The sequence below is a fragment of the Triturus cristatus genome, chromosome 11 (genome assembly GCF_964204655.1).
Source record: "Triturus cristatus chromosome 11, aTriCri1.1, whole genome shotgun sequence".
Classification (NCBI taxonomy): Eukaryota; Metazoa; Chordata; class Amphibia; order Caudata; family Salamandridae; genus Triturus; species Triturus cristatus.
In genome coordinates, this window is record NC_140594.1 from 759,331,275 (window position 1) to 759,354,598 (window position 23,324).

The 23,324-nt window shown below is 48.3% G+C and overlaps 1 protein-coding gene across 5 annotated transcripts in view; it reads left to right on the forward strand.

The window, feature by feature from the left end:
* Positions 1 to 23,324, forward strand: part of SNED1 (sushi, nidogen and EGF like domains 1) — a 3,096,442-nt gene that overhangs the window by 2,705,272 nt on the left and 367,846 nt on the right. The gene's annotated exons all lie outside the window — the stretch shown is intronic.

Genomic DNA, 23,324 nt, shown 5'->3' on the forward strand with positions numbered 1-23,324 from the left:
GCAACAAAAGAGAGTACAAACAGGTTTATTGCATTTGCCAGGCTAGTTCAATGTGCTATAAGAAAAGCACAAGTCAGTCTCAACGTACATACACTTCGAGTCTACTCTTATAATATTAATTTTGGCTACCTTCCATAACTTGAATGCAATGTTAACAATAGAAAAAGCTTCCTGCTTTTCAGTTATGTCCCACCCAGGTTACATACATTTATTTCAAGAACAGCTCTTTCCTGTGTGCCTTCTCACGCCACACTTACTGACTACAATGGGAACATTCTTGTTGCTCTGAATTTCCTGTTACATATTCCAAGACAGGATGTTTCTCAGCAAGAATACACTAGTAAGGAAAAAACACTTAAGCCTGACCACATTTAGACCTTTTTTGAAAGCAGGCTGTAGGTTATTTCCACATACAAATGTGCAACTTAACTTGCATGTTTAACCACACATTTAAACCACATTATACTCTTTCTTTTTTTACATAATATTTCACAATTTGGGGGCTAGTGACAGGTAAAACAGAATGATGAACACAATAATTAGGACCTAAATCTAAATTAGGGTTTTGATTCCTTTCATTCCCCTCTCTAGTCAATTCTTCGACTACTTCCTCACTACCCCTGTGCATTTCTTCCAATTCTGTATTTTGCATCTCTTTATTTCTTATTATAGGGAATATACCTCCCACTTTAGCTGTAACCCTCTTGCAACATGCTAAGATAACCTGAAATACTAGGTACATCAATAGCAACAGAACTATTATAAGCAACAAGGCCATAGACAACCCCGACATTCAGGACGGCACCCAATCAAACCAGCCAGAGAACCACTCATCTGGAGCACCCCCTTCTTTCTTCATCTATGTATGCAAATTATGCAAAGTCAATAAAGCCTGAGTTACATTTCCTTCATATTCATAATTTACCGGTATTAAAGTACAGTATACCGAATTAAGTTATTTACATACTCGCTGTCATTAAGTCCAGAACATATCTGTTTTCCATCACCATAAGTCTGAACGCAACTCTTCTTTAATTGCATTAAAGCCATCTTCAGTAGCATTTATTGCTTTCATTAATTCCCACCGGGTAATCTGAACCCAGCAAGCAGTTGCTTTTGGTTAAAACATAGGTATCAGACTCCTAAAAAATGTTTGGGCGTCATTGAACAACCTATACTCTTTGGGCACATCCTGCCACACCGAAGTTCCGAAGTACTCAGTCATCCTTTTTCTTCTGTGATGATTCAGCAAAGTTGATGTTTTACTCATGGAATGCAAATGCAAATCTTTTATTTATTTTGCTGGTATTACCAAAGATGGAGTATGCAAAGTCACCAGAGAGCAGATTCCACTCCAGGGGAGGGGGGGGGAGTAATTGAATCTATATTCGAGCTCCACACTGCAAGAAAAAATCCATAAGGCTGGAGTTACCGCCCTGCATATCGGCTTTGTAAATAGTTGAGAGCTGCACTTGAGATTCAGTCCCACTTTAACAATCCCATTTCACTGAAAGCAAAGAGAAAATCTCATTAGTTTCACAGCCAGTTTAGGATGACGTTTAGTTCCAGTCCATGTATATCTCTGTATGTTTTCATCCAATATTTGCTGACATGATGCTTTTATATCATCAAATCTCAAATGATTTTTTTTTCTGTGCTATTCCATAGAGATATGGCCCTACATGAAAACCTAGCTCCAGTAAACCATTTATTATTGCCAAATAATGATGCTTCAATACTTAATACTGGCCTGGCTGTGCAATCTGGGGGGAGTGGTTTGGCAGAATAAATATTACAGGTGGATGGTGGATTAGATCTCCCTAGAATACCTCGTTCCAATACTGCTTCCTCTTAATGCACAAGTTACTTACCTTCGGTAACTATATATCTGTAAGAAACATTAGTTAGTTATAGATTCCTTACCCTAGAATTACCCCCAAGCGTCAGACTGGATCCGGAAAGTTTTTTTCGTCAGCAGTACCTCTGCGCATCGGAAGGTGGCGCCGGTTGGCTCCGCATTTGTTGTCGGTGTCGTGGTCGCCGGGATGACGTCGCAGCAGCTACTTAGACGCCGCTCTTGCGCACTGAAGTCAGTTCTGTACACGACCTTTCGTGCCAGAAATGCAGACCCATGCAAGACACTGACCAATGGTGCACAAAACTAGGGCCCTGAAAGGATGACCTTAACCCTAGAAATCAGTTCGCAGAACGGGGTGGATGGGTGGGGCAGTAAGGAATCTATAACTAACTGTTTCTTACAGATATACGTTACCGAAGGCAAAAACCCGTTTATGTGTCAAAGCCTTCTACCATCTAGCCCCTCTCTACTGGAATCAACTCCCCATCCATCTACGTCAATGTGAGGACTACCTGGTGTTTAGAAAAATGTTGAAAACTATACTGTTCTGATTTGTTTCTCCTTGGTAGATTATGGCAGTCTTCGTGCGGAGATACCCTGATGGGGTGATTCGGGCACTTTATAAATTAAATTTTTTACTTTTTTTAAATGAAGTAACTTGTGCATCTGAAAGAAATACGTTAGTTATAGATTCCTTACCTTAGAATACATACCCCAGCAATACTAACCCCGGTGGAGGGTCTGCAAACCAAGATCACACCAGAAAGTCCTGGAGAACAGAACGGCCAAAGAAGCCATCTCTCCAGACTTGGCTGTCCAGGCAGTAGTGTTCGGTGTACGTGGGCAGCAATGCCCACATGGCCGCCTGACAGATGTCATTCAGAGGCACTCCTCTTCCCAAGGCAGTAGTGGCTGCATCGTCCTGGTGGAGTAAGCGTGTAGCCCCACTGGTGGCTTCTTTTTAGCTAGAGAGTAACAAGCCTTAATACACAACACAAGCCATCTAGAAATGGTGCGTTTGTGTACGGCCCGACCCTTCTTTGCACCCACGTAGCAAACAAAAAGTTGATCATCCACCCAGAACTGTTTCGTGTGATCCAGGTAGAAGGAGAGCGCACGTTTTGGGTCCAGACGGTGGAGCCTCTCTTCTTCCTTTCAAGGCGGCGGAAAGAAGGTGGGCAAAGTAATGGTCTGCCCGATGTAGAAGGCAGTGACCACTTTAGGAAGAAAGGATGGACGGGTCCGGAGAACCACCTTGTCTGGGTGAACAGACAGGAAAGGAGGCTTTGAGGAAAGATCCTGGAGCTCACTCACCCTTCTAGCAGAAGTGATGGCTACCAGGAAAGCAGTCCTAAGAGTCAAGAGATGTAAAGGACAGTTATGAAGCGGCTGAAAGGGAGCGCACATTAAGTAAGTTAGTGCAAGATTCAAGTCCCACTGAGGCATAATGAAAGGAATTGGAGGAAAGAGATGCGTTAAGCCTTTCAAGAAACGGTTAACTACCGAGGACTTGAAAAGAGAAGGCTGCTGTGGCAGCCGAAGGAAGGCAGATATGGCTGAAAGGTAGCCCTTGATAGTGCCCAGAGCAGAGTCCTGCTGGGCTAAAGAAAGAAGGAACAAGAGAACTTCAGAGAGAGGGGCAGAACGGGGATCCACAGCCTTTGCTGTGCACCATGCCACAAATTTGTTCCACCTGCAGGCGTATACCGTCTTTGTGGAGGGACGCCTGGCAGCCAAGATTACGTCACAGACTTCGGGAGGCAGGTCGAAAGACGTCTACTGCCGCCGCTCAATCTCCACTCAAGGAGGTGGAGACTGGACAGGTTCAGGTGGAGGACCGTCCCCTGCTGCCTCGACAGAAGATCCTCCCAGAGAGGCTGTCGGATCGGAGGATCGATGGCCATGTTGAGCATCTCGGGATACCGGACTCTTCTTCCCCAATCCGGAGCCACGAGAATGACTTGGGCCCGGTCGCGCCTGATCTTCTTCAGCACTCTGGGCAGAAGTGGTATAGGCGGAAAGGCGTACAACAGACCGCAACTCCACTCACGACGAAAAGCGTCGCCAAGCAAATGCCGCCTTGGAAATTCCAACGCGCAGAATTGCTGACATTGCGCATTCTCTTCGGTGGCGAATAGATCTAACCAAGGCTCTCCCCACTGTTGAAAGAGACCTTGCACCACCTCCGAGTGAAGACGCCATTCCTGATCTATCATGCACCTGCGGCTGAGTTCGTCCACCCTGGCGTTCAGAGAACCTGCCAGGTGTTGAACCACCAAGGAAATGCCTTGATGTTCCAGCCATTTCCAGAGGCGAAGGGCCGCCTGACATATGGTCCACAACCCCATCCAGCCCTGTATGTTGCAATACCACATGGCGGTGGTGTTGTCCGTGAACACCTGCACTACTCTTCCCCGGACAGAGGGAAGGAAGGCCTTCAGTGCAAGACAGATCGCCCATAGCTCCAGAAGGTTGATGTGAAGCTCGGACTCTGCCGGAGACAAGAGGCTTCTGATCTCCGCCTCTCCCATGTGGCCGCCTCACCCCAGAAGGGAGGCATCTGTCACCACAGTGTGGTCGGGTTTGGGAAAGGAGAGGAATCGGCCACTGACCCAATCCTGGTTCGTGAGCCACCACTGCAGTTGTTGAGCAGTGCCCTCCGAGATTGTAACGTAGTCGGACAGATTCCCCCGATGCTGCGCCCACTGGAACTTCAGGTCCCACTGTAGAGCCCGCATACGCCACCTGGCATGATTGGTCAGCAGGATACAGGAGGCCATGAGGCCCAGCAGCCTCAGGGTCATTCTGACCGAAACCCGGCACAAGGGCTGAAAGATCTGAATCATAGCCCGAATGTCCAGGCCTCGCTGTTTGGGAGGATACACCCAAAACTGCACCGTGTCCAGAACCGCTCGGATGAAGAGAAGCTTCTGAGAGGGAATCAGGTGCGACTTCAGCAAATTGATGGAGAACCCCAGCAGATGCAGGAGGTCGGCCGTAGTCTGGAGATGGGTGACGACTGCCTGGGGTGAGCCCGCCTTCAACAGCCAGTCGTCGAGATAGGGGAAGACTGAAACCCCTGATCTGCGCAGATGAGCTGTGACCACTGCCATCACTTTCGTGAACACCCGAGGGGTTCTTGTAAGGCCAAAGGGGAGCACGGTAAACTGAAAATGCTCGTGGCCTACTGTGAACTGCAGGTAATGCCGGTGGGCCGTCAGGACAGGGATGTGAAAATAAGCGTCCTGTAAGTCCAACGCTACCATCCAGTCTTGCGGGTGGAGGGCAGACAAGACCTGAGCAAACGTCAACATTTTCAACTTCTCCTTTCGAAGGAAGCGATTGACGTCCCTGAGATCCAAGATAGGACGCAAGCCCTTTTCCTTCTTGGGAACCAGAAAGTAGTGGGAGTAGCAACCACGACCTACTTCTGGGACAGGAACGTGCTTGATGGCTCCCTTGGCCAAGAGAGCCATAACTTCCTGCTGGAGAAGTGCCAGATGATCCTCCGACATGCGGTGGTAACGAGGTGGCATGGCTGGAGGGGTAGTCTCGAAGGGGAGGGAGTAGCCCCTTCGGACTATCTGCAAAACCCACCTGTCCAAAGTGATGGTGCGCCAGTGGGGGAGGTGATGGCGAATCCTGCCGCCCACTGGCGTTCAATGGGCCTGAAAGGTCGGACTAGGAGGGTTTGGAGGCTGCTGCAGAGGGGGAGGGGGTGGTGGACTGGCCCCCAGAACCATGACACTGGTTCCCGCGCGAAGGCTGGGTAACTTGCTGCGGCCTGTGGCCCTGGGTAGGATTTAGCGGGGCACCCCGTCCGTAGCCACGAAAGGGGCGAAAAGCAGACTGCGCCGGACGGGAGGAGAGGCCCAAGGACTTGGCCATAGCCCATGAGTCCTTGAAGCGCTCTAGGGCATTGTCTGCTTTGTCGCCAAAGAGGCATGTCAATCAAGGTGTTCTGGACATCCCCTGAAAGCCAGTGGACCCCATCCAGGCGTAGCGACGAAGCGCTACCAATGTTGAAATAGTCCTGCACAGAGAGTTGGCGGTGTCCAGCCCACAGTGGATCGTAAACTTTGCTGCATCTCTCCCGGCGGTGATAGCCTGGGAGAGCACTGTCCGAGCCTCCTCCGGACACCGAGGCAGATCTTGCCCCACCGTATCCCATACTGAGTGCGAATAACGGCGCAAGAGGCATGCGGTGTTTACGGACCGCAGCCCTAAGATGGTGGAAGAGAAAACTTTCTTCCCAAGATGGTCCAGCTTCTTGGATTACCTTTTCAGTGGAGCGGTAGGGAAGGCACTCTTGGAGGTGGAGGCTTGGACCACCAAGCTCTCCAGCGTGGGGTGTTGGGAGAGGAAAGTGGGGTTGCCCGGAGCCGGGCAGTGGCGTCGGGCGATCATCCTGTCAATGGGTGCCCCCGTGTTGGGCCTGGACCAGGTGCCCAAAAGGATGTCCGTGAGGGCCTCATTAAACGGAAGCAGTGGCTCCGAAAAGCTCGCCGCCGATTGAAGCACCTCAGTCAGGAGGTTAGTCCTGACCGCCACCGTAGGAAGCTTCAGGTTGAGATCCTTGGCCGCCCTACGCAACATCACAGCGGATGGCGCTCCCTCCTCCGTAGCGACGGTAGGAGGAGACAACATACCAAGGTCGGGTGAAGTGTCAAAACCACTGGCATCCCCAGTTCCTCTCTCCAGTCCTGTTCAGAACCAAGCTGGTCAGTTAAAGGGTCACCTTACCCCTCCCAGTCTTCCTCATCTTCCTCTGGTTGCCACTGTGGTTGGAAAGGAGCCCCAGAAGTGAACAGGGGCACAAAAACCCCACCTGGCACCCGATCCGGCTCCGTATCCACGTCAGGAAGGAGGCTGGGGTTGAACCGGCCGGGGGGGCCGACCGGCATCGGGCACGTTAGTGGTGCCGTCGGAAGCTGTGCCAGTGGAGGAGTAGTAAGGTCAACCGGCGCCGAGTAGGATCCAGGCCTGGATCCAAGGGGGGCCTGCGACGTCGGGCCGGAGCCGCCAGCAGCGAAGACCTAGGCCCCCCAACCGAGTCCACTGGGGCCGAAGACGCACTGGTGGGGTCGGTCCGCCCAAAGATGGCGTGCATCGCCTCGTAGAACGTACGAAGCTGGTCGGGGTCGCTCCGGGTCCCGGAAAGGGATGGAAGCCCGGAGTCGACCCGTTCATATAGCTTTCGGGACCGTTCCCGCAAAGCCTTCGGCATCAACAACTGACAGTCGGAGCAAGACTTAGGGTCATGGTCTCGCTCCAGGCAAAAGAGGCACACGCAGTGCGGATCCGTCACCGACATCAGTCGGTCACAGGAACCGCAGGCCTTGAAACCGGGCATCGCTCGTGCACCTGTTCAGAGTCAGAGACTCGAAACAAGACGTCGACAAAAGTCGAAAAAAACGTAGTCCAAAAATGACTGAGGTATCGCTCTTCCCGGATCTGCTCTGGCTGGCGTGGAAAAAGAAAGAACTGACGTCAGCGCGCGAGGGGGGCATCTAAGTAGCTGCCGCAATGTCATCCCAGCGACCACAACACTGACAACGAAAGCGGAGCCGACTGACGCCACCTTCCGACGCGCAGAGGTCACTGCTGAAGAAAAAACTTTCCGGATCTAGTCTTGCGCCTGGGGGTAATTCTAAGGTAAGGAATCTATAACTAACGTGTTTTCTTTCAGATTTACATAACTATATTTCTGCCCTCGGTCTCTCAGTGTTCATTAACTTACATCTCTCTTCACAGTTTTTGTTATGTGCTCTTTGACGGATGCTACTTGCGATGACTAGTAATGGGCAAAACGCGCAAATATTTTACTAGGACCTACTGCACTGCCCACTTGAATGTATATTGATGGACTGCTTTAACAGATATATGCAATCTACAGATTATGTACACTATTCTTTCTTTCTCTGTATAAATGATGACATGCTTCATATTTGTAATGAATGCAAAAACAAAAAAAATTCAAAACAATAAAGTAAAAAAAAAAAAAACTATATTTCTGCCCTGCTCCCTTCATTCTGTATGTCTCTTTCATTATCTCTGTTTTATCTGTCAAAAATTGCAAAATTTCAGTGGGTGTATCAAATCTAGTTGTATTAACTCTGGCAGTCATATGACTAACATGCGTTAGCTGTAACTGTGCTTTTATCCCCACACAAGAAAGGGTGCAATAAACACTTTGTCAAATTAACAGGCACTTCTTTAGGATCCACTAAAGGTGGTGTTTCTATGGCATGGAGAATAAGAGAACATACATAATAAACTATCATTTTGTGAATTGGTACCTATATCATGCATGCTTTTATACCACAAATTATCAATTTAAGAATCATGCAGAGGATGTATATCTGCTTCATTAAAAACAGCACTACGAAAGCATAATATTTGTTCCCTACAGGATCTTTTGCATATACATAACACATAATACAATAGCAAATTATCAGAGTAATAATCATAACCACTGAACTCATTATCATACTATGAAAAATATAATTTAACTGTCTCTTCATTGTATCATTTATTCTTGGACCATTGCCTCCTCCCCTCTCTGCGGAAGTGAGGCCAAAAATGGAATAAGGTTCGTTACGTGCACCCAGTTCTGCATCATCTCCACTTTGACCGCTATTGGTGTGCTCTGTGTTACTTGGTAGGGGCCTAGAAACGTGGGGTCTTTCCATACTCTCAGGAAGTTGCTCACGGAGACCTAGGAACCAATGCTGATGGCTGTAGACAAGGGCAGGGGTGGTGCAGTACTTTCGGCCTGTTGCAGCTGAACCTGTTTAGAATAAACCTGTACAGCTTTTGTTAAGGCAGACGTGTATGCATTCATTTCTTGCCAAACACTTTCTAATGCAGACTTAGTATCAGAACGAATCATTTGATTTTGTTTAAAGGACAAATTAGAATGCCTACCTGTTACGACTTGGTTTTTTCACTGTCTCGCACATTTTTGACACTTTGTTTTTCAGTAAGCCATTCATCCTCTCAACAATTCTATTACTCTCTGGGTGGTAAACTGAGGTAAACTGGTATTCCACTCCTAACAGTGTAGTAATTTGCTGAAATTCTGTTCGAAAAGTGTTTGCCATTATCGCTGCGTATTGCTGCCGGAACCCCCCCACCTCGGTATGACCTTTCTCACCAGGAATTTGGCTGCCTGGCCAGCATCACACCTGGAGCAGGGTCCTGCTTCAATCCATCGTGAAAATGGACACACAACTGCTAACAAATACCTATATCTATGTGTAACTCTATGAAAGGACCTATTGGTCTTGGAATGGAGGATGAAGGCATTTTTGGTGACCTCTTTTTAGAGTGCTGATAACACACATGACATGAAGCGAGAAATACATCAACTAATGGTCCTAGATTAGGGATAAACCAGCTTTTATTTAATTCATCCATCGTTACCCTTTTAGAATTGTGTGTTGGTAAATGAAGTTGTCGAATGGCTGTTATAAGTAGTGACTGAGGCATTATAACTTTACCTGAAGCTGCTGATCTATAAAGGAGATCTGGAACTCCAGTCACTCCCCCCCCCCCTTGATTTCCAGAGATCTTTCTCATGTTGTGGTGCTGCATTTTGAATGTCTAGTAATGCTTCTGTAGAAATATTCTCATAGTTTTTTATCTCAACCTCATCATCTGCATCCAAAGTGTGCATACTGCATGTTTTCATTGTATATAAACTATCTTTTTTTGCTGCTGTATCAGCAGCTTCATTTCCCTTAGACACCAAATCTGTTCCTTTTGTATGTGCCTGGCACTTAACCACTGCTACTTGACATGGTATTTGCAATGCAGCAATAAGGTCAGCTAAAAGATGTTGGTGCGCTACTGGTGTCTCCTCAGATTTAGGAAATCCTCGCCATTCCCATCTCTTCAGCCCTGAGTGAACTGTGGAAGCTACAAATGCTGAATCAGTGTATAATAATACTGGCTGACCCTGACAAGCCTGTAGGTCCATTATCAATGCTTTTAATTCAGCCACTTAGGCTGAGTCTTGGGATGGTAATAGTAAGAGGTGCAATGTGTGTAAGGTATAATCAGTAGGTGTACCAATAGCCTCAGCAACAGCTGCACCTGTATGTCTTTTACCTGTCTCCTGGTCTATCCATGAGGAACCATCAATAAACAATTGTCGGCCATCAGACAAAGAGTCTTCATGTGCCAGGTGATGGTCCTCCTCCAATGTTACACTACAGTCATGATCAGTGGGTTCTAGTGGGTGCACTAAAAAAGTTGCAGGATTGACTGAGTGTACTCTCTCAATGCAGATAGAAGGGTTTTACAGTATTACTTCATAACCTGTCGCTCTTTGAGTGGTCAGTGTACTTCTGCTTTTCTGCAGCACAGCAAATGGAGAGTGCTCAACATACAATGTTACAGGGCATCCTGCTGGAATTGTACTACTCTTTTCCACTGCAAAAGCTGCTGCTGCAAGCGCTCACTCACAAGGAAAGTGACCTTTCATTACTGGATCTAATAGTTCACTAAAATAGGCGACCGGTCTGTGATCCATCGGGTATTTTTGAGTAAGGACTGATATCATGAAATCCTCTGTGGCAGCAGAAAACTGAAAAAATCTCTTTGTATAGTCTGGATTTGCTAGCACTGGGGCTGAAGCAATTGCTTCTTTCAGTGTCTGAAATGCACTTACACTGTCATCACTCCACTGTATGCCTATTTTGTCAGTTTTAGCTTTCTTCATTGCATATATTAGTGGTTGTATGATGGTAGCATAATCAAATACCCACTGACGTACAAAATTACAAAGGTCTAGAAATTTCTGCATGTCACGTATAGCTTGTAGTTCTGCAGACCACACTTGGCCCAAATGCAGCACTTCTTTTTACACAAACTGTAATTTTTTCCTGTCCACTTTTTATCTCTTAGTAGCAAGTAGCGTTAGGAGATTGACAGTGTCCAAAACACGTTCAGATTCTGTTTTACTACATATTAGTAAATCATCTACATATTGCAAGACTGTACTGTCTGACTGGAACTTTAACAAATCATCTCTATAATACTCTATTAAACACAGATGGAGACTCACAATAGCCTTGTGGGAGTCTAGAATACTGGATTTGTTCACCATCAAAACTGAAGGCTGTCAAATAATGACTGTCAGGATGTAAAGGTATGCTTAAAAAAAACCATTCTTTAAATCCACTACAGAAAACCATTTGCTGTCACTTGGTATATTAGTCAATATCACAGATGGGTCTGGCACTATGGGGTACTCTGCTAATACTAAGGCAATAAGGGGATGAAAATCCTGAACCATCCTCCAAGTATTCACTGTAAAAAAAATGTACTGGATAAATTGCGGTGTTACAAGGTGATGGACAGGGATACCGGACTCCTTGATCCTTCGGTCTTTGTATTGTCCCTCTAATACCTTCTTTTGCTTCTTTAGACAGTGGATACTGTTTTACACATGGCAATTGTGTACCTGGCTTCAACTTTATCTTAAATGGTTCTGCAGATAGTGTCAGTCCTACCTCATCTGGAGCCGATGTCCAGAGACCAGGCGGGCTGCTGCAAGTGCTTCAATATCACTGGAGGGGGATGGCACAACTGTTAACGTGGTCTGTGCATGGTAAACGCGCACTAACAAGGGTGCAGTGTCTGTATAAACTATCTCAGTCCTGGTGGGATCGTCTGAAAAGAGTTCTGAATCAGAAATGCCCTGTGGTCTCTGGCCAGGCATAAGAAGAATCAGGACCTTCCAAATTCCTCCATTGTTATCTGATGCCACCAGAGCACCCCACCCACTGGATATTTCCATGGACTCAAGGTAAAGGGTATTCACCACCAGCTTGACTCCTGAAAATTAGTCTAGGTGGCAAATCCATCCATCTCCCTAAAAGTATTTCCTCTGTCTTCAGAACCGTAAGTACTGCATCTGCTAGCAAATTATACTGCACTGGCTCTGCCCTTCCAACCACATTTTCCTCTGGTATTCTTAGCAGATGTATCCCACATTTTGCTTGCCCTGGTATTTCACATGTCATGGACCCATCAGAGGAAAACCTTATTGTCATGTTTAATTTAGACATGATATCCCTTCCTAATACATTTGCTGGTGAATTTGGAGAATAAAGGAGATGCTCCTGCGTTCACACTCCTGCCACCTCTATGGGCACATGTGTTGTGTATGGAAGGCACAGTACTTCACCAGAGAAGCCCTGAGTATCCATGGTGGCAGAGTACAATGGAACATTTCCTTCTGAGAGGCAAGATTTTGTTGCCCCTGTATCAACAACCAAGAACGCATACTTTCTTTCCATTATAATCATTTCTACCATTGGTTCTTCCTCTGGGTCTAGAGTACCAGCTACCACAGAACAATTGGGATTCCCTGGTGCGTCCCATCAGGCTGTGTGAAAAAAGGGGTTTCCGCCTTGAACAGTCACTCCCCCTTGTCCTTGACTCCCTGTGCTCACCAGTGCAATAGTCTGCACCTGATGCTGGCCTCCTGTCTGAACAACAGGTGCTGGTGCTCCTTGAACAGGTACTTTAGCAAATTGCTGTTGTGGCATATAAACCTGTGGTAGTGGAGTTATTTGTTGTTGAGCATAGGGTACATACCAATAAGGGCCGTATTGAGGCGCTGGCTCTGACGTGTTCACATTTTGTCTTCCCCTTCCTCCCCCTATTCCTATCACTCCCTGCGCTTCATCACTCTTCTTAAAGTGGCATTCAGCAATAAAATGTCCAATGTTACTGCAGTGTTGGCATTTAAAATGTCTTCTTCCTTGCATCTGTCTCCCCTCTCTTTGACCCCTTCCTTGCTTCCTGTTTGCAACAGGAACCTGCACAGTCATTTATTTTCCTGTCTTTTCCTACTCATTTTTCTGTATTTTTTGTGTCACCACTTAGGCTTGGGCTCTGTAACTTTGGTCTTTATTTCTCCTCTCCTTTTTTAAATTTTTTCTACAGAAATGTATAATATGTGCTTGTATTTCTGCCCAGGGTTTTACATCTAAAGTCACAACCTGATCTAAATGGTCTTGTATGTCTCCTGGTAGCCCCTGTTTTAAAACATTGTAGAATAATCTACAACGACCTCCCATGTCAACAGGTCCTAGATCTGCTTCCCATTTTTTCTTCATCATTGTTATGTAGTCTGCACAGGTCTGTCCTGGAGATATAGTTTGTGTCATCAATGCCCCAATATCTGAGGGGGCGTGGCTAGCCAGCCCACATGGCAGACGCACATCCATAACTCTCCGTCTACCATTACCCTTATATCTGACAAACTTATCCTGTCAGAGCACCATCCGCGTTAATGCGAACTGGGACCAGGCGTCTGAAGATATCCTGCACCCGATGAGCCTGGTTCGAGACACTTGGCCCACCGGGACCGCGACAGCGTGGGTGACGAGCGCACGGCCCTGCACACAGTCAGGGCCGAACAGCGGGAGCGTTGCTGCCAGAGCTGGACCCAAACTCATACCGTCTCCAGCCCCCCCCCCCTGCCCCCCCCCCCTCCAGAGCTGTAACTGCTGCGGCATAGAGGACGGAGGCTCGCCCGCTGGGAGGTACGTTTGCCCGGGCTGTGGTGCGGCAGTGGTGGCGGAGGAAGGCGGCAACACCCCCGTGCCAGAATGGAGTGAAGCCTGGTGACAGAAACGCTGCTGTGCCCTGCTGGACACCCCACACTGCCTCCCGGGGCAGCAATTATCACAGGGCTGCTACCTACAGACCCATGAGCCGGGGGCATGCGGAGACAACCGCAGTCGGGGGAGAGACCGCTTGTGACGAAGTGAGCGGCAGGAGTGGGGTTCGGGAATCCCGCAGGACTCGCGACGCGGCGGCACACGCCGGCCACCCCAGCAAATCTCAGAGATACAAGTCCCGGTGAGTCAGGGGCCCCCTGGAACAGCGCAGCTGTTGCGGGGTGTGTGTGGCCACGGGGTAGCGGACCTGCGAGGCCCCTGTGCGGCGGGAACGGGGACTGGGCCACTGGCGAGGCACCGACGGCCCGTGGTGGCGGTTGGGACGCCCCGTGCTGGAGAGGCCTACTGTGCACACGAAGCCCGACTAAGCGGCATTGGAGGGGACAACATATCCTCCACTGGTGAGAAGGCAGTGGGAGGCGCACCACTGGTGCTCACTGCGGGAGACTGGCACGAACCTAAGCTGGTGTTGGCGGGCAACTGCGATAAGCGCGGGGATCCTCAAACCCCCAGTTGGAGCCTGAAAACCAAGCCCACGCTGACCCATTGAAAGGACACACGGTGGAGGAACTACATGGGCGCAAATGCTGCAGTTCCCCACTCTCATGCACATACAACATTGCTGCTTGTGAGGGTGATGCCCACACTGGTCACCACCCTTGGAGAGCCTAGCCTCGACTGTGTCACCACGCAATTGTGCCGACCCTGCACACTGCCCTACTAACATACCTGGACTCAGCCGCGCTGCCATCGCTGGGAGACAAGGCATACTGCCCTATCAGCAACCCACCAAGGTAGAGACGGGCCTGCGCGTAGACACATGTGACCCTGCACGCAGAGAGCGAAAGGAGGTGAGGCTCCCACAAACAGCTCCCGCCTGCTCACATCCTCTGAACAACCCGCACGGACGTGAAACTCCCTAAGGGGGATACCACCGTCGGCGCCTCTCCACTCTGACAACTAACCACGAATGCCCACGGCGCAGCAGCTTGTAATGGGCAGGATGAGAGCCAAGCTACAGCAGGGACGGACCCCTGCGCACGGGCAGCTCGGACCCTATAAACATGAGCGCTGGGGGGGCGACGGAACCTACGACCACGGCTCTGGCCGCCAAAATGGACTCAGTACTCGCAGCAGTGGAAAAGAGCGGCGCTGCGCTGGAACACACCAGGACCTCCCTGGAGACTCGGATAGATAAGGTTACCACGGACTTCACCTTGCTCCTTGCAGACCACCGTAAGTTGGTCGACAAACGCTGAAGGAGCCTCAACCTGTAACGCAAAGTCACACAGCTGCACTGAAAGACCTGATAGACCGTGTTCACGCCCTGGAGGACAGAGCAGAAGATGCGGAGGGCCTGCCGGAAGGCGAGGAGGGACGTAACCCGGAGCAATTCACGGAGCGCTGGCTGCGCGACCCCCTACCCCAGGGAACATTGCCAATGCAGTTTGCGGGCGAGAGAGCCCACCGCATGCCGGCACTGAAGCCCAAACCAGGCGCCAGACCACGACCGTTCATGTTCAAATTGCTCAACTACAAGGACAGGGATACAATACTCTGTGAAACACGCAAGATGGACAGCCTCAAGGTGAGAGGCAGCCAAGTTATGCTCTTCCCAGAAATCACCGCCCTGGTGCAGAGGCGCAGGAGCAACTATATGGCGGTGAAGTGGTCACGAAAGAGGGGACCTGCTTCTTTGACTCTCCCGAAGAAGCATGGAACTGGCTGGAGGAGTCGGGGTTGTGGACGGGCGTGAGGCCCTCCGGCTCAGATGGCGTCGCCTCAGCGCGCAGGAGAACCAGACGACGACGGCAACTGGGGTTTCTGGGGAACACAAAACTGGGGACTACGGCACCGAGTCCGTAGAAAATACGGAGGGAAAGACAAGATGCCCTGGAAGCAGTTACGACCCTCGGATCTCCACATCCCACAGCGCGGCCAAACTTCTACATGAGAGATGCATTGGTGGCCAGTGGTTCCTCGTCGCCATCAACAGAAATATCCGAGGATCTCGGCTTACCAGAGTTAACCCCACAGACTGCTGATGGCCTTCTTTGAAGAAGTATCGACGAGACGAACTCTGACATAGACAGCCCTATCTGTTGATGTCTTTGATCTTGCTTGATGCTGGGTGGGGGGATGGGTCTGCTGGGCTACATACCACACACACCCTCCACTGCGATGATATAGTGCCAATATGCTCGCCCCTGGCCACAATCTCCATACTTTTCAGGGGACTCATACACACCTGATTCGGTATGCAGGCCTACTTCCTGCTGGTCCCGCAAGACAACTCAGGCGATTATATAGATGGCGCACCACACATACTGGAAATAGGGGGATGACCATAGCACAACAACGCTAGTGCACGCACCCCAATATGCAACACACTGACCTAATTCGTCCTACTCAACTGTTAAAGTGGTTTGGATGGACATTGCGAGACGTCCGCCCCAGATGTTATGATGTTCTTAGTTCAGTTATTACTTTTGTTTTTGTTGCAGCATTCCGACACAATCATACAGGTCCCTGACCTCCATACCCCGTGGCGCACCCCGTCTCTGGCGCCCCTGCCGATTAACTTCATCAGACATGACACGAGCTGACATAATCACATGGAACATACGTGGCATGTACACACCTGCGCGTCGATACTCCATATTTGCATACCTCCAGAGACACTCGGTTGCAATCGCCCTACTGCAGGAAACGCACATGACACAGCCGGAACTGGACAGATTGCGCAGGCGCTGGAGGGGACAAATATATGGCACGACATACTCGGCGCACGCAAGAGGCACATTAATCTGGGTGAGAGCTGGCACCCCGTTCACTCATGCAGACGTGGTGACAGACTCTGAAGGCAGGTAAACCTTGGTGAGGGAGACACTTAACGGCCAACAGGTATTGTTAGGCTCAATGTATGCCCCAAACACAGACCAACCCTCGTTCCTAGCACAGCTGTCCGCAAAGCGCACCCCTTATGTTGGGCTCCCCTGGCTACTAGGTGGAGATTTCACCTCGGTGCTTGATGTACACGCGGACCAATCCTTCCCGCCCCTCCGGATGACGACAGCGGTGTCAAATGCGCAGGCACTCACAGACTGGCTATCACATTGGGCATTACTGAACCTGTGGCGTGTCCTACATCCTAACGACCGTGTCTACTCCTATCACTCTGCAGTGTACGACCTGCACGTGCGGCGGGATAGAGTAGTGGGCTCCCAGTCACTGCTCCCCTTTGTCGCGGTGACGGAATACCTCGGGCGGACACATTCTGACCATAATCCCTTGAGGCTACAGCTGAACTGGGACCCTGATCGTCCTCCCATACCCACCTGGCGACTCCGCCATCCGCACTGGAAGATCCAGAATTCCGTGCATCCCTGTGGACAGCTGTTCTGGAGTATTTTGAGCTCAACGAAGGGACGGCTAGTACCACTCTGATAGAATGGGAGGCCCACAAAATTGCTGTCAGAGGTCACTGTCTCAGTGCCACATGGAACATGCGCAATCATCTGACTTTATCGCTCACTCACCTAGAATCACAACTCCTCAAGTACGAACGAGAGGGGTAGGTCGGAGGTAGACAATCCGGCCACCTGGAGAACCTCAGGACACAGCATGCGGAACTTATGGAACGACTGAGATGCCACAATTATACTGCCCCCACAGCTCGTACACACACCAAGGCGGACAGGGCGGGCCGCCTGCTAGCTTGGCTGCTAAAACAAGAGAGTAATCATGCCCCAATTGGAGCCATACGCACACTGGATGGGGCCCTGGTATACACGCAGCGGGAGATACACAAAGTGATGTCAGATGATTACACACAACTGTATCAATCCAAAAGGCGCTGCTCCGGCCCAGACCTGGAGAGATTTTTAGAACCTATTCAGCTGCCCATAGCCTCAGAAGACCACCAAGAGACACTTAATGGTCCCCTCACTCGAGGAAATCGGGGAGGCAATTGGGTCCATGGCGTCTGGGAAAACACCGGGGCCGAATGGCCTACCTGCTGAATACTACAAGGCCTACCGGGAATCTCTGGCGCAGCGACTAAATGCCCTTTACTCAACAGCCCTAGAGGAACACACTCTGCCCCCGTCGATGCATGAGGCCTACCTGGTGTCCCTGCTCTAACCAGATAGGGACCCCGAAAACTTGGGATCATATAGGCCCCTGGCCCTCCTTAATGTCGCCTATAAAATAATTGCTAAGGTGTTGGCGGAGCGTTTGGCGCCGGTGGTCCCCAAACTGGTCCACAAAGACCAAAATGGACTTGTGCCCAAGTGTAGCACATCGCTAAATCTGCGGAGGTTCTTTAGGGTGGCATCGGATAGCGCGAGGGAGTGGCCCAGGGCGGGATGTCTTGTGTTAGACCTCGAGAAAGCTTTCGACTGTCTGGAGTGGAGCTACCTTGCGGCAGTGCTGTTGCGATATGAGCTGGGGTGGGGATTTCTCCAGATGCTTAACCTATTATATGAAGACCCCACAGTCCGACCATACATCTCTGACACCATACCCATACGCAGGGGCACCAGGCAGAGGTGCCCACTATCCCCACTCCTGTTTGCTCTTGCAATCGAGCCCCTGGCAGCGGCTCTGCGCACAACGCTAGGAGATGGAATACACCCAGGGGATGCGACACACCAGGTGTCGTTGTACGCGGATGACCTCCTCGTCTACATGAGGGATGTAAGTAATATTCCATCTCACCTGGCGTGCATATTGCATGACTTCACCGCCCTCTCAGGACTCCGGGTTAACGCCAACAAATCCTGCCATTACGCATTCAGGGGGAACACTCAGGATCCGGGCTATATTCTGGAGGGTACAAAGGTGCAGTGGAAAGCTGATACTGTCCGCTATCTAGGAATCCAGATATATCGTCACCCAACAGACTTCTTCGATGGTAATCTGGGACGCGCCATGACAGCCATCAAGTCACAAATGCACTTCTGGAAAACGCTCCCGCTAACAGTCACTGGTAGGGTGGCCATATCCAAGATGATGATCCTTCTTCGTCTCCTGTATTACTTTGCTAACCTCCCGCTGTATGTCCCGGCGACCTTCTTCCACACACTCACTAAACTGCTCAGGGACTTCCTTGGGGCAATGCACGACACAGGATAGCGTTAGCAAAGTTATAGTTGCCCACTGATCAGGGGGGCCTCGCTGCACCTTGTTTTGAACACTACTATTTGGCTACACAGTTGGAGTGGACAGCCCGCTGGCTTGCAGATAGAGTCCGTGAAGACACTGCAACCACAACCCCTCCCCTCTCTCTGGACTATATTACCGAACTCTTTCACCCAGCCTCTAGGGCCCCAACACCGACCCCGCTCCTCCTGGCAGTGGCTTATAAGTGCTACCGATGCTTCCTGTACCTCACTAGAGTGCTAGTTCCCTACGCACCGGCCATACCACTAGGGGGTTCCCTCAGCGGGTCTGGGGTGCTTACGCCTCTTGAAATGACGGCATGGCGCGAAGCTGACATACAGACCTTGGGAGACCTATACCGGGACGGCGTGCTCATACCCTATGAATCCCTGGTTGAAGAAGCGGGGCTTCCACTGGGGCAACTCCTAAGACACCGCTCACTGATCACAACACTGGCCTCTAGATGGGGGGACATGAAAGAGGAGCCGACCCAACATCTTACCATACAGTACCTGTACGTTATGGGGCGTGGCAGGCACTTGATCAGATGGTTGGCGGCATCCCTTCGTACGCATGCAACGATACGTCTAGACTCACTACGCCGCAAGTGGGAGGCAGACCTGGAGCCGCAACTGGGAATGGGAAAAGATAATAAAGAGCCCAACACGTATTCCCAGAAACATGAGGGTCCGACAAATACAACTGTTTATAGTCCACAGAGCATATCTTACACCCGAGAAGATCAATAGGTACTTTCATCGCACGGATTCGGTGTGTCCTCGCTGTGCGAAGCTTGGGGTTGGGCTGGTGCACATGCTGTGGAGCAGTTACAAGCTACATACCTATTGGCAGGCTGTTAGTGAGGCGCTACACACATGCACGGGCCACAGCATACCCTTTGAATAACCTGTTTACCTACTACACCACTTTCGTAGGACCCCAGCCACAAAAGTCTCCTCTTGTTTCTTTGACCTGGAATTGGTGGTAGCTAAGCGGCTTCTCACTAAGAGATGGAAGACGCAGGACCCGCCGCACATACGGGCATGGAGGTACTAGCTCCTAGCATGGGCCAAAGCAGAGGGAATCGCCATCCTGCGTTAGGAAACGCTAAGTGCGGGGGAGGCATCCCTACAGTGCACGACAGGTAGCCCATCAATAAACACCTGCAATACCCTGTAAATGCACACACACCACCTGACGCCCAGGGCGGACATTGATGTGGGCAGTGGGTGGAGATGATGACATGCAGGAAACTGCGGGACGGGACGACGGGGATAGGAATGGAGCGGCCTCGTTGAGGAGCGTACACTCAGAAGTCGGACTATGCTGCTGTTGCTGGTTTTGAGTTTTGTTTGTTTGTTGTTTCTCTCTAACATCTGTGCACTTGTCCGAGTTGAAAGACCTGAAAAGACTCTGTACAATGCACTAATGGAACCACATCACTAATGTACGATGGCTTTTCTCCTTGATGACCTGAACTGCCTGTAGAGGCTCGGCTTATAATTGAGTCAATACTGTCATCGACATGTGTGTTTGATCTGTTTCTACTCAACCGTGATGTCTATTTGATTTTGACAGATGGTCCAATGTATGATTGGCTTATATACTGTACGTTGTCTTTCATGAAGATGTAAATCTTAAAAATTAATAAAAACAGATTTAAACAAAAAAAATCAATGCCCCAAATCTGGTCGGTCTGGGTACCTATTCCTTAATTCAGTCCACACCCTAGAGCACACTACTCCAAAAGCAGACCCATCATGTTTTCCTTTAGTAATAGTTACTCCTTGTATCCCTGTACTTCTCATTATACTGTTCACCTCATCCCCTACTATGGAGCTCAAAAGGCTCTTTACATTCCCAAGAGCTTAAGGTATCCCAGCTGTTGCATTTTCAAATGCTTTTATCGATTTCCCTGCTCCTTCGTGTAATGGAGGGAGGCCTTTTTTTAGATTTTCTTTATCCAGTGGCATCTGCATTACAGCGGTATTCCTGCCACCATGTCTCTCATAAGGTGTCTCAGACCTTAAAGCATATTTTTTCCACACAAACAGACTTTGTTGCATGTAATCATAATCCCACTATGGGTCCCCATAACCTTGAAAAATACATAAATCAGCCATATTTATCAATTCAGGGACAAAGGATCCTGCTCTTGGCCACACTATCATCTGTGGCACCATACCTGCTGTCCATCCTGCAAGGTTATTAGTAAATGGGACAACATTGTAGCAACTATTTTATCCCTTTGCTACTATTTCATTGGGTGTCAAGTCACTGTTTCATTTCCTTTCTTTTCTTTGTTTAAAACTTGTCATTCCCTGCATATTTCGTACATGAAGGGATCTTACTTCAGCCGGAGGGGATAACTCTATCATACCCTCTGCTCGCAATGGACGCCCAGACCTTGTTATACTACTAGGAAACACCTGCTCTCCTCTTATTTGTCCTCTAAATGCACTTTGTTCCTCTAATCTTTTTCTATTTATTTCAGAATTTCTGTTCTCCGCCTCTTGCCACAATTCCATGCGTACCGGGTCAAGAACCCTTCTAATTTCACTCCCCACTGAGTTTATTTCCTCCTCATCTATCTTATCCTTTCCTGTCACATTCTTGATTTCTAGATCATATCCTATGTCCCTTACAACTGGTTTTTCATCTGGTTTAAATTATATGGAATTACATATCTTTGAACAGTCATCAGCAATAAGGCTTAATCTCTTAATTGTATTCTGTATTCCCTTTATACTGGTGGTCATGTCACGATAACCCTTATCTTCTTCCTGATGTATTTTTGATCGTGCCCCTAAATCAAACTTCACATGTTGGGTGCTAGTATAATATCTATTTTCCTCTCGAGTTTTGAGGAATCTTGCTAGCCCATTCTAATATGTCTTTTGACTTTTGTTCCAGTAATTTTCCATTATTGTCTTTTCTTAATTTTACTTAAATATCTCCTGATAGGGACACTGTTCCCTCATATACTTTTTCAGATTTAAGAGAATCTTCATTAATTGTTTGAGCAAGATCAACCTCCCCCATTTTTAATAAGTCATCAACCTTTGGCGTAACTTTGTTTATGTCAGTCAGGGGTATTAATATCAGATCTTTATAGCCTAAAGCTGGAACCTCAGTGTCCACCGAGTCTATTGAGGTAGTGGATTCCTTGTCTTCCACTGACAATGATGGATACATACCCTGACGGCATAAGGGCCCTTTAATTATCTCAGAATATGTTGGGGGTGGTGCTGTGGCTGCTACATGCGAATCCTGACTGAATATCTTCCACATGTCCAATGATGCTAATCTTTTTGTTCTTTTATCTCCTTTATATGATCCTAAAATATATGATATTACATGATTATCACTGTATTATCAAAAGAGCCATCTGGTGGCCAGGGAACCAGGGAAGTCTTTGTGCCTTCTGCCCATTTGTGACAATGTATTTTTATTCTATCAGAATCTCCTGGAAATGTGGAAATCATATTGCCTAAAGGAGTCCCTTTCGATCCCTGCCTCCCCTGGAAAGATTTCTTAAATAAAGGCCTGACCTCCCAATTTTCCTTTTAATCTACCAAAAACGTTTACTATTCCTGTTTGTGGGGAAAAAACCAGTGGACTGTAACACAGACTATTCCCTTTTGTTTAGCCTTGTCTTCAGTTATCCCTCAATAGGCAAGTTGTGGGATACTTACAAGAGTTTCACACAACACACCTACATTAAAATCAGACAAATCTATATTACACAGGATAAATCTACCTGGTATCCTAGTAGACCCAAATTTGACTATTCTTAAAGGCTCTTGTCCTAATGGACAAATTTATAAAGTATCAGCCTCTTAACCGACCTATATCTCTTTTTGCGCCAATAAGTGCTCACAAAAGTCTTAATATAAATACATCAATAATTCCCCATAAACAATAAACTCATTGTCTACAAACATGTTTTCCTTTTTGTCTTTTGTTTTTTTATTTATCAAAAATATCAGAATATATGACTATTTACTTTCTGTGTTTTCTCTTATAATTTGCAATTAATCATAAAACATATATGTACATACAGTCATTAATGTGAACATAGTGCACATAATTATCAAATCACAGTTATCTGGACAGATAAGAAAAACCCCAATTGGCACCATAAGTTCTACATTGTCACCTCACAACCGTTCTTGCATTCCAACAGTCATACCGCACAAAGGAAAAAAGAGAGAAAAAGAAGCTTAATTATAAAGCAGTAAAATATATAACTGAATAGATCAACTGGGATATGATTATTTTTTGGTTGTTTCCCAGAGTCAAATATAACAAATGTAACGTCGAATAATATTTCCTCCTTTGTTCTGTTTTAGTCGATCCTTATAGGATTTATTGTCCAGTTATGTTGTAGCTGGTCTACGTACGTTTCGGTGAACTGTATTTTGGTATCACCTTTCTCAGGTCCAATGACAAACAATTTTTATTTCTGTGCAACAAGGGGGATTCTTATAGTAGGTGAGACATCAGAAGTTTTCATGTTCTCATCGCCCTACGGCTTCCAAAAGGACGGGTGTTATAACAAGGTTTATCCACAGATAGTGTAATTCTTGATATTTGAATAGTGA